This window comes from Syngnathus leptorhynchus, chromosome 12, assembly GCF_054491065.1.
Source record: "Syngnathus leptorhynchus isolate UIUO chromosome 12, UIUO_Slep, whole genome shotgun sequence".
NCBI classification, from domain to species: domain Eukaryota; kingdom Metazoa; phylum Chordata; class Actinopteri; order Syngnathiformes; family Syngnathidae; genus Syngnathus; species Syngnathus leptorhynchus.
Window position 1 is genome coordinate 2,326,179 of NC_141206.1, and position 17,300 is coordinate 2,343,478.

The 17,300-nt window shown below is 40.1% G+C and overlaps 1 long non-coding RNA gene across 1 annotated transcript; it reads left to right on the plus strand.

Moving 5' to 3' along the window:
- The first annotated feature begins 6,042 nt into the window (after positions 1 to 6,042).
- On the plus strand, positions 6,043 to 11,133 carry LOC147047814 (uncharacterized). The gene is made up of 3 exons (XR_015067763.1): positions 6,043 to 6,183; positions 7,105 to 7,270; positions 7,961 to 11,133. It is a non-coding gene; the product is annotated as an uncharacterized LOC147047814 (long non-coding RNA).
- The last annotated feature ends 6,167 nt before the right edge of the window (positions 11,134 to 17,300 follow it).

The following is a 17,300-nucleotide window of genomic DNA, read 5'->3' on the forward strand; positions in this document are numbered from 1 at the left end:
CTGTATTAGAGAACAAGGGCGGACATTCGGACACATGTGACATGTTGCTGGTTTAGCATACACGAGAACAAGGATGTACAGCAATAACCGAACAGGATTCGAACTTTGGTCACAATGTGACATAGGATTTTAGTTGAGTTAAACCAGAAAAAGTCTGTCGTTGGATGGGAAGTTATGTCAAACCCTGTTGTCCATTGCCGTCAACATTGTGCTTTTGGAAATTCACTCTAACAACATTCTGAATGTGTGCGTGTTTGGAGAGGCAGAGTGTGCCACTAATTTCAAAATGCAACCTGTTATACAGCTGAACTTTTTCCCCAGACGCACCTGAGCACTTCTCTTTTGGGGCACTCTGAAAAAACAAATCTTTGAGTTTCCAAAAGCTGAGCATATTTATAAATGCACCCATTGATGAGTAAATGGAGTAAATGTAAATGTCAGTCCAATCTTTACCGTTATTCGTCTCGTTTTTTGTAAAAGAAATTCAGAGCTAAAACTAAGCCCCAATTTGAGTGGGCATATCAAAAAGTATGAGTGAAATAGCAAAAATATCAATTTTGGAGAAATCTTCTGATAATGGCAGGGATGTCACCAGACTTATCACTTTCTGACTTTTGACATCACTCATCTGTCACTGGCTCTAAATAGCCAAGCACCACTGTCTCTGACAATGCCTTATCACCACACAGTAACATTACACAAAGTTCCCAGAGTGGCTCAGAAACAAAGACTTCCGCTATCAGCCTTCTCTCCTGCGGAACTATCAGCAAGATCCAGTCCTGGGAGCCCTCTCTGAATACCTTCCGTGAATTAGGAAGCAGTGTCAAAACATTTTAAAAAATATATTAAAATTAAGTAGTGGTTGAAGAGCAAATAGAAGTTGGTAGGCTAGCTGTTAGCATATCAGGAAGTTTGAGTAATGCTCAAATTTGTCCTGACTATACTGGAAATTCGTACCCCACTTTTCAATAATTTATGCATGATCCACAATTTCAAGCTTTGAATTGGAAATGAAATGGTTGCATGCTTGTGTAAGAGGAGGCTCCACAAAATACTATGAAAACAATTATACCAAACAAAAACCCCAGAGCAAAAAAAAAAACCTAGGTATGATCATGTTCCTAGTGTTGGGCATTTCTTGCATCCCGTTCATCCGGAATTCAGACATGGACAGGTGCGAATGCAGATGGCGACAGAAAGGAAGATAGTGAGAAAAAGAGAAGACAAAGGGACGGAAAAAGCTATACACTGCTATTCAAACTTTGCTGTTCTGTCTGAGTCTTATTGGAAAAACGTCCGCAGTGAGTCCAGCACGGAAATTAGATATTGATCCTTCTATCTCGTTCTCCACCCACACTGGCTAGTTTGGAGACTACATCCCCATCACCCCTTCTGTGGAGATTCCCTCTATTTCATTTAGTCCTTCTTGTCACTCTCAGGAAATCCTCTCTATTGAGACTCTTTTCCTTAATGCACCCTTGTTTCCAGCCTTTATTTGCTGTGAGTCAAAAGAAGACCATCCAGGAAATGCAAAATTCAATTCTGCAATTGATTTGTATCTGAAAAATTCTGTCAGAGATTTTTTAAAGTCTTGACACATTCAGACCAATATTGTTAGTATAGCAGTGCATACAATGAAAATTAAAGGACTGGATTCCCAGTGTCCCATTCAAAATCTCCTTGATTTAACCTTTGGCCCAAAGACAGCTAGGACAGTTTATGTGACAACCATAAACAGGATAAGTGTTCTAGATCAGTGGTCTTCAATTTTGCTCTTATGGGCCTGGATTCCTACATGTTTGCTACATCTCCCTGTTGCAACACCTGATTGAACTGATCAGTCTTGCTATCTGATCATTTGTGTTGCAGCGGGGAGACAAAACATCTGTACCTGAGTACCAGGATGCGATACCCCGAGATGAACAGAATCTCAACTGTTTTGAACCTGGGACCCAAATTTGTCCCCGTCCCCCACTACAAGGTTTCGCCATTTACCTCTGCCAAGGAAATGATTTCACCTGTTTTGCCAAATGCAGTAGTTGATTGTGTATACAATATACCAGGTTGGCCACTTATCAGTGTATTTCTCGTGATGTAGTCACATGGGTTACTTGGCAACTCAGGTAATTTGGAATACGGCTTGGTTTAAACTTAGTACAGTAACTTGTATTTCTACTTACAGTAACAACGTAAATAGACAAAACAAAAATTTCTCCACAAACTGCTGCTTTATACAAATAGCTTATTTGATCCATTCCAAGAGTGCTTGAATATTGTCCATCTGATGGTTGCCTTTAAACAACATAATTTTTCCTTGTACTTTTGTTGGCAACTTTTCTGTGATCTCAGTCAATAAGTATTCTAAATTATACACTATAGTGATCTGAAGTGAATTCTATGAGTCTAACTTACTGTTTGTGTGGAACTAGCTTTTGTATTCAAGAGTAAAGAGTACAAGGTTCAACAGGCTTAAAAAGTTTAGATGTCCTTCAAGAATTTTCACAATCATGCACTAATGCTACTGATTATTGAGTGGTCTTTTGCAAGATGACTGAATTTGGAGCTTCTCTTTTGTGGACCAATTCTGTACATGTCTTATTGACCTGTTTACTGATTATACAAAGAAAGAAGATAAAGTGGAGATCGATAGAATCCTTGATGACGGTAATCTGTGGGTGGTGGGTAGCTTAGTTGAACTCTATGATTATTCTTTTGCTCTTTGACCTTTACATGTGTCTGTTGTAGTGATGGTTAGACTGTTTGCATTATGTTTTTATGTGATTGGGAAGACATTCATTCAATGTGTACCTCTTTTTCTGTTCAGGTTTTCTGGAGCTTATCTCAGTTGACTTTGGACAAGATTGTTTCACACTCACATTCACTTGTATAAGAAATTGGTTTCTTAGAAGAAAGAAAGTTTTTGGGATGTGGAAGGAAACGAGTACTCTGGTTGCTTCATCCCACATTCCAAAACCAGAAAAAAAACATTCACAAGAATGTGGAGAAGAGTCCGTACTGCATACAAGAGGGCCTGAAACTAGAATCTGTCAAATGAAATGTAAAATATTCCAGTCGAGGCAGACTGGCCCCTAAACAAGTTATTTTATCCTCTATATCTGAGGTCATACTGCTGTAATCACACAATGTTTAAGAAAGCTTTATTGGATTTGAGCCTCGCCAGGTCAAGTCAAGTTGCAAAAAAGATTACATTATAAGGTGAACATTTGGTGATTACTGAATTTTTTATTTAGTTTACTGTGTAGAGATAAATAGAATTGGCAACCATCACCTGCTTCTATCTCAGGATGTCTTAAAGGAATAAAAAAAAAAAAAATTAGTTGAAAGGTTTATCTAGCTACAATGGAACACAAAACTCACATATTCTAGAATCTGGTGGCATCCGATGTGCTGTAATGGTTACAATAATTGAACGGTTAATATTACCTGATGATCAGGTAATGTATAAGCAGGGAATAAACCTTAGAACTTACAAATGCTTTCATCAGGTTGATTATTAAAGAATATTCTTTAGGATACTGCGATTGCAAATTGTGAAGTGACTCATTAAATATTGAATTTTGCCAAATATTACAAAACAATACAATAATCATACAAACTAATGCTGACTCATTCGATAAAGTGAAGAATACTGAACGTTATTGACCGTTAAACTATCCTGCTTATCATTCTTCTTCCTTAAAAAGTCTTCAGTACATCAGTACAGCAACCGATCTAGAGAGTATGTCCAAAATGTTAGGAACACAAGTTTAATACCTGTTTCTAAGTTTGATAAAAAACATTACTTTGTCATATTTTTATTTGATGACTATAATGCAGTATTTAAAAGGTGAGTTCTGAGTTTTGTCAGATTTTAGATCCAACACTATATCAACAATCTAATTAAATTCATAGTGACAATATGAAACTTTCATATATCAATTCAATGTACTATATAGATACATAAGTTACAAAATCTGAAAAGGGAAAAAATGTACGTTGCTACATGAAGCTCATATCAGCCTCAATATACTGTAGCGCATAATTGTTTGATTAACGAGGTCTTTGCACAGATATTGAACATCGTGTGCCAGCTTGACAAAAAGAAAACACCAACTAGGATGATCACCCCCTCATTTCTTTTTTCTCTCCTCCGATCTCCCTGTGCTCACCTTCACTCATCACCTCATATATTTCTCCTTCTCTGTTGCCAGGCAACAGACAGGAAGGGCATCTCTTGCAGGCAAGAAAACCACAGGAAGGGCTTGCAAAAAGACTCATCTCCCAGATGTTCCATCAAAGCTTCTAAGTCCTTCTGAAGATGCAGAACCCATTTCTTTTTCATCCCCACGACAGCTTCATTATCTATTAACTGCATTGAAATGTTTTATTGGTTCTACAAAAATTGTAGCCACTATTAAATGATTGCAATTTTTCTGTTGTGTTTGTGCTTTGCAATTTGCTGTTGTGATTTATTATTACAATGATTGTTTGTATTGTATAATGATTAATTTGTTGTGCTTTATAATTTTCGAAACCTTTTCGCCCTCTCAGAATTTGAACAGTGCTACGGTGCAGTGATAAATCCACCATCTGGTCAAATGGTGATTCTATCTGGTCTAATGATTATGACGATGAAGATAATTAGTATTATATTGTATTATGTACATAATATATATGATGTATATTATATTGTATATATACTATTGTATTATCACATTTGTTACCTACCGTATTTTCCGGACTATAAGTCGCAGTTTTCTTCATAGTTTGGCCGGAGGTGTGACTTATACTCAGGAACAACTTATATATGAAATTATTAACACATCATTATAACACTTCACATATTTTCACGCTAAACCGCATGAGGGCGCTCTAGGGCTGTGGAATATTTGGAACTGCAACTGATGATGAGTCTGACGTAAACCACGTAGAAGAGGAAGCCCCACATGTACTTCCGGAGTCAGCGGAGTTGTTTATAAGTGACACGGAGGATGAAGATTTTGTTGGATTTACTGATTTGGAGTGACACGAGTGGTTCGATAAACTTGTTATTTATGTTGTAGTTATTTGAATAACTCTTAAAATGTTCCGTCAGGCACGTTCTCAGTTCCTCGTTTATGTGTTTATCATTATAGCTTGTCACGCCAAACAGCCAACCATTCTAAGGTGTTCTGATTCACATTCAAGGTGCATGCTCGGAGGATATGCTCGATGGTCTGGGTGCCCTCTCCACACTCACACGACTGATCCGTATTATATTCATGTTATCAGTGGGCCGAGGGTTTCGTTCCTATGTGTTTATGTAATGTGAGCATACCGTACTGTTCAGCCTGTTGTTGCCTATTCATGTCTGTTCTTGGTGTTGGGTTTTGTCAAGTAAATTTCCCCCACAAATGCGATTTATACTCCGGTGCGACTTATAAATGTTTTTTTTTTTTCCTTCTTTAACGTGTATTTTATGGCTGGTGCGATTTATACTCTGGAGTGACTTAGAGTCCGGAAAATACGGTATATTGTGAAATATTACTGTTTTGTGCGTATTGTACAGATCCGGCAAAATAATCTGACACATTTGTAGGTTTAATAAAATGTAAATGAATTAAAGAAACAAAAACGTTTTTTATTTTCGAAAAGTACATATAATGCCATTTTGTTTTGTTTTGTTTCATTTCATTTTTGTTTTGTTTTCGAATAATGTTATTTTGATCTTACCACTGCCATATTTTCTGGAGTTCTGGCCGGTGGTTTTGCCGGACCCTGTATTACATCATAATAATTAAAGCTCAAAAATGCACTTCTTAAATACCGTAATTTTCGGACTATAAGTCGCTCCGGAGTATAAATTGCACCAGCCATAAAACGCACAATAAAGTGAAAAAAAAACATACATAAGTCGCACCGGAGTATAAGTCGCACTTTTGGGGCAAATTTATTTGTCAAAATCCAACACCAAGAACAGACATGAACCAGCAACAACAGGCTAAACGATAGGTATGCTAACGTGACATATACACAAACGAAGAGGTGAGAACGGGCCTGACGTAACATTCAGTTATTCAAATAACTATTACATAAATAACACGTTTATCAAACCATCTGTGTCACTCCAATTCATTAAATCCATCGATCAACAATGCCGCGTATGCGCCGCATATGCGCCGCGCCACTGACATCGGACTCGTTGTAAGTTGCATTTCTAATTATTCCACAGACCCATATAACGATGTATATAAAGTATATTTCAAATAACTATCATACAACAACAATATTATCAAACCATCTGTGTCACTCCTAATCATTAAATCCATCGATCAAATTCCTCGTCCTTTATGTCAACAACGCCGCACTGCACAGATCTAGTATATAACTATGTTGTAGCGTTAACAAAGTACCAGGAAAGACGTGGGTATGGTAAACGGCTCTTTATTTAACAAAACATAAGTTCAACGAGCCAACAACTACTGAACTGTAACAATAAAAACATATAATAGTTGCTACATGAAATAAAATATATCAAATAACTATAACATAAATACGTTTTTCAAACCTTGTGTCACTCCAAATCATTAAATCCTTCAAACGTGGGGCCCTTCGTCATCTTTGTCATCCTGTAAATCGAATCCTTTGTCCTATATGTAAACAACCGCCACGCGGCACCGGTGACGTCACTTGCAGTTCAAATGACAGTAATCCCATGCTACTTCGTGGCTCGTTTATCGCGGTTTCACTACATCGTGGATTTTTAAATTTGAAAATTTGTGAAAAAAATCACATACAAGTCGCTCCTGAGTATAAGTTGCCCCCCACCCAAACTATGAAAAAAACTGCGATTTATAGTCTGAAAATTACGGTATATTAAAGGGGCATTCCAATGTATTTTTCCCAGAAATATTTTGACAATAGCCTTTCCATTTGAACATTTATGACTCACACATCTAATACATATCAGGTTAACACTCTGGAAAGTAAAACTGGATAGGGTACGAATTTCCGGCGCTCTTTCTATGACATCAAGCGCGTTGCGTAAGCTTGTTGTCATAGTAACCAGAAGCCAATATTTTGCCATACCGCTTCTCAGAAGAGACTGCTATCTATATACCCCAGACACACAGTTTCTTCAAGAAAGGCTAAAAAAGGAAAACCATGACAAGTGACGAACAAAAGAAGATTGATACTTGCTTTTCTCCGACGCCAGGCAAGCACTTGGTAAACATCACATTTGAGCAGTGGAGAGAAGTGACGTATGGACAAATGTCTTTCTTCTCCAAAGGTAAGAAATGATATTGTCATTTAGAATGAAATGCAGTGTTGTTTTCAATTTTTAGTTACCAAACGCTTGAAAAGTTCTACTTTATGAGTGGAAGTGAAGTCAACAGCGAAATTTAGCATTGACAAAATGCCAACAATGGATGAAATTGAAAGGTATGATGTTCTTCGATACCAGCTCAGTGGCCTAGTAGTGATACCAGCTCAGTGGCCTAGTAGTAGAGTGTCCGCCCTGAGACTGGAAGGTTGTGGGTTCAAACCCCGGCCGGGTCATACCAAAGACTATAAAAATGGAACCCATTGCCTCCCTGCTTGGCACTCAGCATTTAAGGGTTGGAATTGGGGGGTTAGATCACCAAAAAATGATTCCCGAGCGCGGCGCCGCTGCTGCTCACTGCTCCCCTCTCCCCCAGGGGATGGATCAAAATCACATGGGGATGGGTTAAATGCAGAGGACAGAGCCCTTTGAGACTGCTTGTGATTTAGGGCTATATAAACTTGACTTGATTGATTGATTCTGAATGATGTTCCATTCCGTGGCATTTTATGAATGCTAAATGTAGCCTTATTTTCTTCTGTAACTGTAGCATATTGGAGCTTGAAATGAAAATGCCTTTATACAGTGCTGAGAGCATTCATGGCCATATGAGCAGTGAATGTTTTTTTTTCTGATTCAATTGTCGTTTCATTTCAGATATGAGACAACTACAGCGCCTAACACCGCCTCAACATCAACACCGCTGAAACTTTGTCAGTTCTATGTACTCGTAGTAGACTCGTAGTCTGCTTTCTGATTTGTGAACTTAAGAAAAGTGAGCAGCTTAAGCCCCATCTACAAAGGAGTCAAAGTAATGTTAGTCTAGCGTCAGGTAGAATTTCCAAGTCCCCTTTTATAGCTGGTCATTCCTTTCCTAAAATGGCAAAGTTTTCTCCCTGGGAAGGAATTACCAACTCAAATTAAAAAATTGCATGCTACTCACCTCCATTGACCTGGGCCAATACATTACCCAGAGGCAAAGAGCAAACTGCTTGGACTAGTTTTTCCTTCCTTAAGTTTGGGGCAGTCAGACAAAGTGTGGCACACAGGGCCCTCTTCAGTTTTCCAAATTGAACTTCAGCCATCAGCTTTCATTTCAGTATGCAAGGTTTCTCTTCGACTTCAATTCTCTGACAGAAGCAGCTACCATTGTAAAGTTAGAAATTAATGAATGTGTTTTACAAGACCCAAGAATAGTCTTACATTTCTTGGGATTTGCTGTCAGTCCTATTTAGTGGAGGGATGCCAGTACTGTTTGTAACCATGGTGGTGGCTAACTCCTTCTGTGCTCTGAATAAGTGTAAAGTTACCCTGTGGGAAGGAATTGACACACATGCTATCCAAGGCAAATTTTTCCACAGAGATGTCAAAATTGGAATCGCCGACGTGCTGTGTCACATTCATACGCATTTCTGAGGCAGGGCAAACCTGAGCAAACAAATAAACCAATCAGCGAAGAGCAGACGTGATGACCTTTTGAAATAAATGCTTCCACTGTCGAGGGCTGCTGAGGTTTTAATGACTGTGTGTTTCTAGTTATTTAAAACTGAGTTTAAAGCTAAATTAAACAAACGGCCCTTCTACAGGTGGCCTCAGTTGATGGGTGATGATCTTCTTACACAGCCCCTTAATGTGTGCTGTTCGTATCAGCAACTCTTTGGCTTACCTTTGCAAAGGCCAAAATGCAAATCCTGCTATCTGACAGAGGTGTCAAACACCCATCCAGAAAGTAAACACTGCCCCAGTTTGCTTCTACGCAAGGGTTTACTTTCAGATTACAAAGATGCTCCTCCATGAGTTGTTATACGCCTCTCATGGCAAACAGGTCCTCGGTGACGGACCAGACAAAACACGGCTCAAAAGACCCCTATGAAGAGTAAAATAAATGGATCTGGTTTTCTCTTGCCCGGAGCCTCCTCTGAAGCCAGAGGGATTGGCGAGTAGCACGTGATGGGAGGCGGCCAAAGGCGGGGACCTTGGCGGCTATAGAGGATAGCTCAAGGAACATGGAATGTCACCTCTCTGGGAGAGAAGGAGCCTGAGTTGGTGTGTGAGGCAGAGAAGTTCTGAATAGACAGCTTGGGCTCTGGTAGCAGTCCTCTTGAGAGGGGTTGTATTCACTGGCTCCCAATACATTTTAGGAGACACATCATGGAAAATCCACCTTTTTGCTTTTATATTCATTTTATTGTGCACTTGGAGTCCCCAAGATTGTAGAAACATGTAATCTATCCCTCTTGGTGTTGCAGACGTAATTCTATGATCTATTTGGGGGCTATTTTTTACTCGTTTCAGTTTTCTCCATTTTCTCTTACATATTTTTATCTATTACGTCACATCCTTTGGGGTGGGACTACCAAACAAGGTAGGATGTGGCCAAACGGTTTCGCAAATCCACCATCTTTATTACTCGCAGAGAATTTTGTAGTCCAAACAACTCAAGGATGCTGAAATGGAGGAATCAAAAGGTTCCATTGTTGGATGCATCAATCCAAAAAACTCACTGCACCGTCCCCCAGCATTAGAACCTCAAAGAAGTGCCTGGTCAAATTTCATTTTCCAAGCAGTGTTCCCACATCTGTGGTAAAAGTCCTGCTTGTTCAAGGATGAGTGTTTCCGAATTTTTTTGGGACTATAGAGAAGGATTCGGCGAAAGACATTGTTTCATTGATGGTTCAGTTCCTTCAATCTATGGAAACGACGGACACAGTAAAGCAGTAAGCTTGAGATGACACAAAAATAATAAACTGTATTTCACTTTCACATTATGCCCTCATTTTCATAGCATTAGCATCAGTCTTTCTGCTGATTTTAGAACTGTGTTTTCTTGTGGGTGTATTTTGAGTAGTTGTATCAGATGAATTGCATTGATTGTGCTGTATTATTCTTGGGTAACACAATAATGGGTTAAATACATTTGTTAGCTTTTCGCTAATGCTAGCTTTAGCTGACTAGTTAACTTGACTGCAGTGCTTATTTACAAGACGTGTTCATAAATATTGTGAGGGAATTTATTTTGTTATGTATGGTTGTATGGACAAGTCTTTTTTTGTTGACATATTTTAATCAATCAAAAAGTTTGCGGCGCTAGTAAACTCTACCTCGGCTAAAAAACTACAAGTATGTCCGACCGGGAAGGGAGGCGCACAATTTGTGGCCTGGAGGGGTATGAAGTATCTCATTTGCATTTAAAGACACTGCACCAAAACGGCTTGCTCTGAGCTGCACCTCAGAACAAGTATAAAAGAGGGACCTGTGATGCTACCACGATAAATTCAGACAAAAGCATCGCTGTTCCACTTTATAGACCACAACTGAATGAGTAAAATGTAAAACGGAAGAATTTATAAACATGGTATGTAAGCTTTAAGATACTTTTATTTGTTTTCAAACCATTTAACGGCCGCCCTCGCCTTAAGTTGCCAATTTGAGCTACTCCACCCATTCGCACCTGCTCAGTGCCTCAGATCTGCGGACTGGGCGCTACTCAAAGTGTCAAAGACTAAGCAGAGCCTCAAAGGGGAGCGAGTCTTTTTTATTGCTTGTCCTTCCCTCTGGAATGACCTCCCCTTAAATGTTAAGCAAGTCCCCTTTTTGTCCACGTTTGTTCAATGACCCTTGTTGTTTTTCAGCTTTCAACTGACTTTCAACTGTTATGGTTCTGCGCATGTATATTAATTTGCTTTCCAATCCAATGAAGTGCTTTGGTACAGCTACAAGTTGTTGTATAATGCACGGTATAAATGAAGTTGATTTGTATTGTATTGCTTTGAAACAATATTTCATCATTAAAATATATTCTGAAGACAAACACCAAGGAAAAGCTCAGTCAGTTGGTCAACATTTTTGTGTGCAGTTAAGAACAATAAAATAAATCAAATGATCTTTGTATTATATTGGTTTCCTCCTGAACTATGGAGCAGGTGTGTTTATCTACTTGAAGTGTACCTTGTTGTTTCATTCTGATGTGTAAACAAGCGTTTTACTTGGTTGCGTGTGTTGGTGTGCTGCTATTAGGAGAATGTTCACATATGGGTTATCTTGAGTCAGTAATGTAGCTTCTTTCCATGCGAGTAAATTCCATCCTTATCTTGCTGAAGCTCATTTTCCATTTGCTTCACTGTGCTCCTTTGATTCTTTTTCTTCCTTGTGGCAAAGCACAGCAGCAGCGTTTCCTTCTCCTCTATGTCACCTCCACCCTCCCCCGCCTCCCTCCATCTCATACTGCTTCCATCCTCCCTCCCCTTTGCTGTGTGTTTGCAGATGAAACGGGCAGCCTGCCAGTTTTTCATATTTCTTGGCAGTAAAGTGGCTAGCCAACTTCCTAGGGATGGGAAGTGGGAGGGGTGGGGGCTTGCAAAAGGTTACATTTCCACAGTGTGTGTGTCTGTGTGTGTGTGTGTGTGTGTGTGTGTGTGTGTGTGTGTGTGTGTGTGTGTGTGTGTGTGTGTGTGTGTGTGTGTGTGTGTGTGTGGAAAAAAGGCAAAAAAAGAGGGAGGGAGCGAAAGCAGAAAGAGGGAAAGCTGGGCTAGATCAGCCAAACGACTTCACCGTTCTGGGTTGATGGAAAAAAGCCTCCTGGGGGAATATTCAGTATGCAAGAGTATCGAGTTGCATGCCATTACAATGTCTGTCCCTCTTTGTTTCTGTTTTTGTGTGCCCTCTCTGGAATGTCCCCCTCCCCTTTAAAACACACACACACCCTTGCATTCCCTCCCTTCCTCTTTGCTTCCCTGTGTAAAAGTCCTCTGACAGGCAATATGCTTGGGATGGGGGAGCTTCAGCAGGTTGGTGGGTTCATACAGTATGTGACTGTGCATATGTGTGTGACTACCAAACAACATACATTGACCTGCCAGGCTATTAGGACTGCTTAAATGTGTCCATAAACAGATAAAACAATTTTGATCTTATGATATCTATCAGCGGAATTGGTTAGAAGGTCTACCTCACAGTTCGGAGGATTCGGGTTCGATTCCACCTCTTTGTTGAGTTTGCATGTGCTTGCGTGGGATTTCTCCGGGTCCTCCAATTTCATCCCACATCTCAAAAACTTGGTTGGTAGGCCGATTGTGCGCTCTGAATTGCCCATAGGTGTGAGTGCGAGTGCGAATGGTTGTTCATCTCTGTGTGCCCTGCGATTATCTGGCAACCGGTCCAGGGTGTCCCCCGCCTACTGCCCGATGATGGCTGGGATAGGCTCCAGCACGCCCGTGGGGACAAAGCGGTTCAGAAAATGGATGGATGGATGGATGGATGGATGGATGGATGGATGGATGGATGGATGGATGGATGGATGGATGGATGGATGGATGGATGGATGGATGGATGGATGGATGGATGGATGGATGGATGGATGGATGGATGGATGGATGGATGAACAGACAATATCCATCTACAAACTTAAAGCAAATCTAATGTGAGCGGAAAAGACTTGGATATATTTTGGGCTGATTCTCTCAAAGTAAGAAGAATTAGTCTTTTATTCTTCATCCAGTACCATTGGAGATGCAAGGTAAATATAGAACAGAAATACTCAAAAGGTTTAAACATCCCAACTTAACATGCACAAAAAAGGATGAAAGATAAAACCCTACAAGGGTGACTGAAGTCATTTGAAACTGATTGATGACACTGAAATTTGCTAAAATGCGCATTGACATGCCACAAAGCTCCACAGAGGGTGTCTTTTGAACAGATAAGATAAAACTAGAGCTTTGGAGCAATTTAGATCAACTGCTTGAAGATGTGACTGGTGCAAATCCTGTTTGGCGAATGGAGTAAGTCTATGTGGAGGTGGGGCTCGACCTGGAGTCACAGATTAGCACAAGCCAACGGAGCACTGAGGGAGCGGCCACAGCTGACTACATTATAGCCAATCAAACCAGCTTCTCCCATTCCCGTTAGTCGTGCACGAGAGTCCTAATTGCGGAGCGTGCATCTGCGCCGTATATTAGGCCCTCGGAGATCACTCCACACCCCTGATCATTTGTGTAACCCCCGCATGGCTTTGCAACCCCCATCTACAGGTCAATCTTGGTACTACAAGAGACGCCTAACGTTTGTCTGCGGATAAAGTATACTGTGATGTGTTAGTCAACTCAACTTTTGTTTTTTCTTAGTCATAAAGGGTCAATTAGGTGTGTGAAAATGTGTTGTATTAGGTTGATGATTGCTTTATAGTTCCCAAAAACACTTTAGTTTAAATAGAATGTATTCTTCAAATGTTTCATCAACAAATGAAATGTAAATTTCAGCATGTGAGCCTACTGAATGAAATATTAACTTTGCCCTTTCCACCTCTCATCGTGGAATTGAGCAGGGTGACCAAGTGCAGCTTGGACCAGTTTATTGAAGGAAAAAGGATCGGGGAGAACAGCGACACAGACGGAGCAGAGACTAACGGACGGTGGGCAGGGTTAGGGTTAGAAGTCCAATCGGACAAGGAACATATACAGAAAACGGGTACTGACCGTGAGCCTACACACGAGACCGGGGGGCGGGAAATGCACGATGAGACAGGAACAGCAGAATCAGAAAAAGACATTAACAGTCGACATCGACAAGGATGAATGCGCAGGCAGGGTTTAAATACAAAAGCTAACAAGAGGGAGCAGGTGAGGGAAAGTTGGGTAGCATGTGGCATGGGCATGTGACACCACCTCATTTTGGTAGGCTGTGATGTACACAATTAAGCATGTGACTTCCTGTAAGACACCAGAAATAGCAGTGAGCCATTTGTAGGATTTATATTTCGTTTTGCAAGCCCCTGTGGCATTTAAAAATGTCTTGCACAGCTTAGGAACCATTGGTGGTTGTATTTAAAACCAGAAGATGTTCAGTCTGTGACTACAAGAGCAATATTTTGAAGATGCACCTCGGAAAAGGAAAGGATGTTGGGAGAATCAGTACAGTTCCCAGGGCCTACCCGTGGATGAAGAACACAAAAAGATGAAAATGTTCATTGTTTATTGAAAAGACCACCTAAACGTTATACGTGTGCTCTTCTCATCAGAACATAAGATATGATTTTCATGTGTATGGAGGACACAACATTTACGTTATCAGTCAGGCGACATATAGTTTTACCTTTTTCTGAACAGGATTTTGAACTGTTGCTGGTCAGTATCAACCTAACATGCTATAATTTTAGTTCTGATGGCAGGCAGCTCTTCCAGTTGTATTTTTATTTGGCTCATTCATTTGTTTATCGGACTCCATCAAATTACAAAATTAAACTTTTGCAAATTCCAAAGAAATCCTGGTGCGCATCATTTTTTGTTCACAGAGTCAAACACCACCACACTTATCTCACTTGTAATTTCACCTCAAGTTCAAAATTAATTTTAAAGTGATGGAATTGGAAGTCTTAGTGGAAAACCAAGAACCATATTGAGTTATAGAAAGGTAATGTATTGCTTCAAGAATTTTATTAAAGCCGGAAACCGTATCAAATTATTTAATGATCAAACTGTTAAACCTTGTAAACAATTTTTGCAACTATTCATTCATCCCTTCATTTTCTACCATTTACCTGGAGTCATGTCATGGGGCAGCAGTGCTTGGAACATTTGGAGGGATTACTTGTCATAAGACTTGGATTGAAACTGAATGAAAATGGTGCTCAATATGGTTTGACAGTAATTTGCATTGGTTGGATCTTGGCTTCATTATTGAACCTTCGTGCCACAAAAGACAATAATTATTCTATATTACTCGTCAGAAAACCCATTTCAATTAAAAATAAGATATGCAACACTTTCAACGATGCCTACAAAACAACAGCTTCCACTGTTGGATAATTCAATTCCTTCCCTCTGTTTCTCCGACACACGCATGCACGCACGCACGCACACACACACAAACACACGCACGCACACACACGCACACGCACACACACGCGTGCACACACAAACGCACGCACACGCATAGAAAGACACGCCCCTCCCCCTGCGCCTTCCCTCTTTTCCTCTTTGCTGTGCTACTTCTATAATTCAAATTCTGTCATGCTTGTTCCAGACTCCTGGCTCCAGCCCCTCTCTCTCCTCGCTTAGAAAAGAAAAAGCATAGGAAAAAGAAGGAGGGGCTGTCTCTTTGTGGGGTAAAGCTGACAGAACCATGCACCAACACACTAGTTTGAACAGCAAATGTGGAAAAAGCCACGCAATTAGATTTTTATAGGAACATTGTGCAATTTTGTCATTTGATTATCTTTATCATCAAAATGATTTGACATTACTATGCTCCTCTAATAATGGCAACTCTTAAGCAACAAATAAAAATAAGTTATTCTATTTGTCCAGAGTTCGTTTTCAGTTGTCAGTCTTAGTGAAAACACCAACTGTTAAGTTGCTGTGAATGATCGCATGGAGAAATGCATGCAAAACCGTTAAAACCGTTTTTTGAACAGTTGTTGAAAGCGACCAACAGCAGTTGTCATTCAGACACAGAAGGCGAGCCAGAATAGGAGACAAAGCTGGAGGGCTGTGAGCAGAATGTTTGCTGGGTTTCTTTCTGTTGCATCGCTCCCCTCCCTCGTTCCCTCTACCCGAGTTATCTGGAGACGCGCAGAAAAAGAAAGCCTGAAAAAATGGAGGCAAAACTGGAATATACAAAGGCAGCGTTTGCTCTCTCTCCATCGCCAGCTTACTAATCGGCGTCTTTGCTGTGCTCAATGCATGCCTGTCGTCTGTTACTCAGCAGCATTGCCATGGCGACCGGGGTCTGAGTAATCATTTGTGCAATGACCCCTATTCTCCAGAGGGAAGATGGAGGGATGGAGGAGCAGCGGGGGGAGGAGTGTGGAATGAAAGCAGAGCCAGCAAAAGTACAGGAAGGGAGGGAGGGAAGGAGTGCGGACTGCTGCACCAGTACGATACGTGATGTTAGAAAAGTAACCAAGTTTAACAATACTGCTCCGACATATACGATTATGTTTTAAAGTTAGAACTACTGAGAACTGTTTTTTGAAAGGCATTCTTAACAGCTTTCTCTACTGCCTCGTCTATTTCACTTATTTCTTTTATGGGTTTTTAGAGTACACAGGCAAGTCTAGATTTATAATTTTTTTAATTTCAGTTTATCACTTCATCATGCTGCAACATGCTGGTCTACTTGAAAATGATAAATTTTAAAGTGCAAGCAGATTATTCTTTGATCCTACAGAGGATGGAGACTATGAGCCTACCTGTAATTACTTGCGGTTGGTTCGTGTACTGGTTTGTGTGTTAAAGAGTGAAAAAGAAACAGTTTGAAAAAAAAAGCATGCTTGGCTGCTTATTTGAAGAACTTGAGCAAGTGAGAATAAAAGTATGAATGAGAATGAAAAGATGCTAAGGCATATCCTCAAATGGGGGGTTGACGCGATTAAATGTGTAAGTAAGTGAACGTAAAGTAATGTGTAAATAAAAACAGTGAATGTGACTGGAATTGCTTGACGAGACCATTTTACTTTTCAAGCAAAACCAGTTCTATCTTGATACCCTTTCCAGGTCATAGGTTTTTATAAAATGACAAGACTTCAAAAAATGGGTTGTGTCAGGAAGGGGGCATCCATAATATCTTAACAATTGTCACAGCATGGACACCAAGTGTTCATTCATTAATCTTCCAAACTGCTTATCCTCATAAGGGTATAAATATAAAAATATGATTAAATATGGGAAAAGTTAATCAAATGAGCACAGTGCTTTGAGATTTGAGAGTGGTGTTTTCTTGTGAAAACATCTCTTTGCATGTTGCCACAAAAGAGTAATGCGGGGTCTTCTGTGTGTTTGTGTATATACTTGTTTGTGGGGGACACGAGCAAGCAATTGCAAGAGCAATTTAATACTTCTGTATGAAGTTGGTTCAGGGAACCAGACATTTGAAAAGGTTAAAGGAGTGTTTGTCAAACTGGGGACCCTGATAAATAGTTTGGAGGTCTACAAAATAATTTGCAATGAAAAATGAACTTTGCAGTTTTCAAGCGGTGAAAGAAAATAACCTGTACCAATAT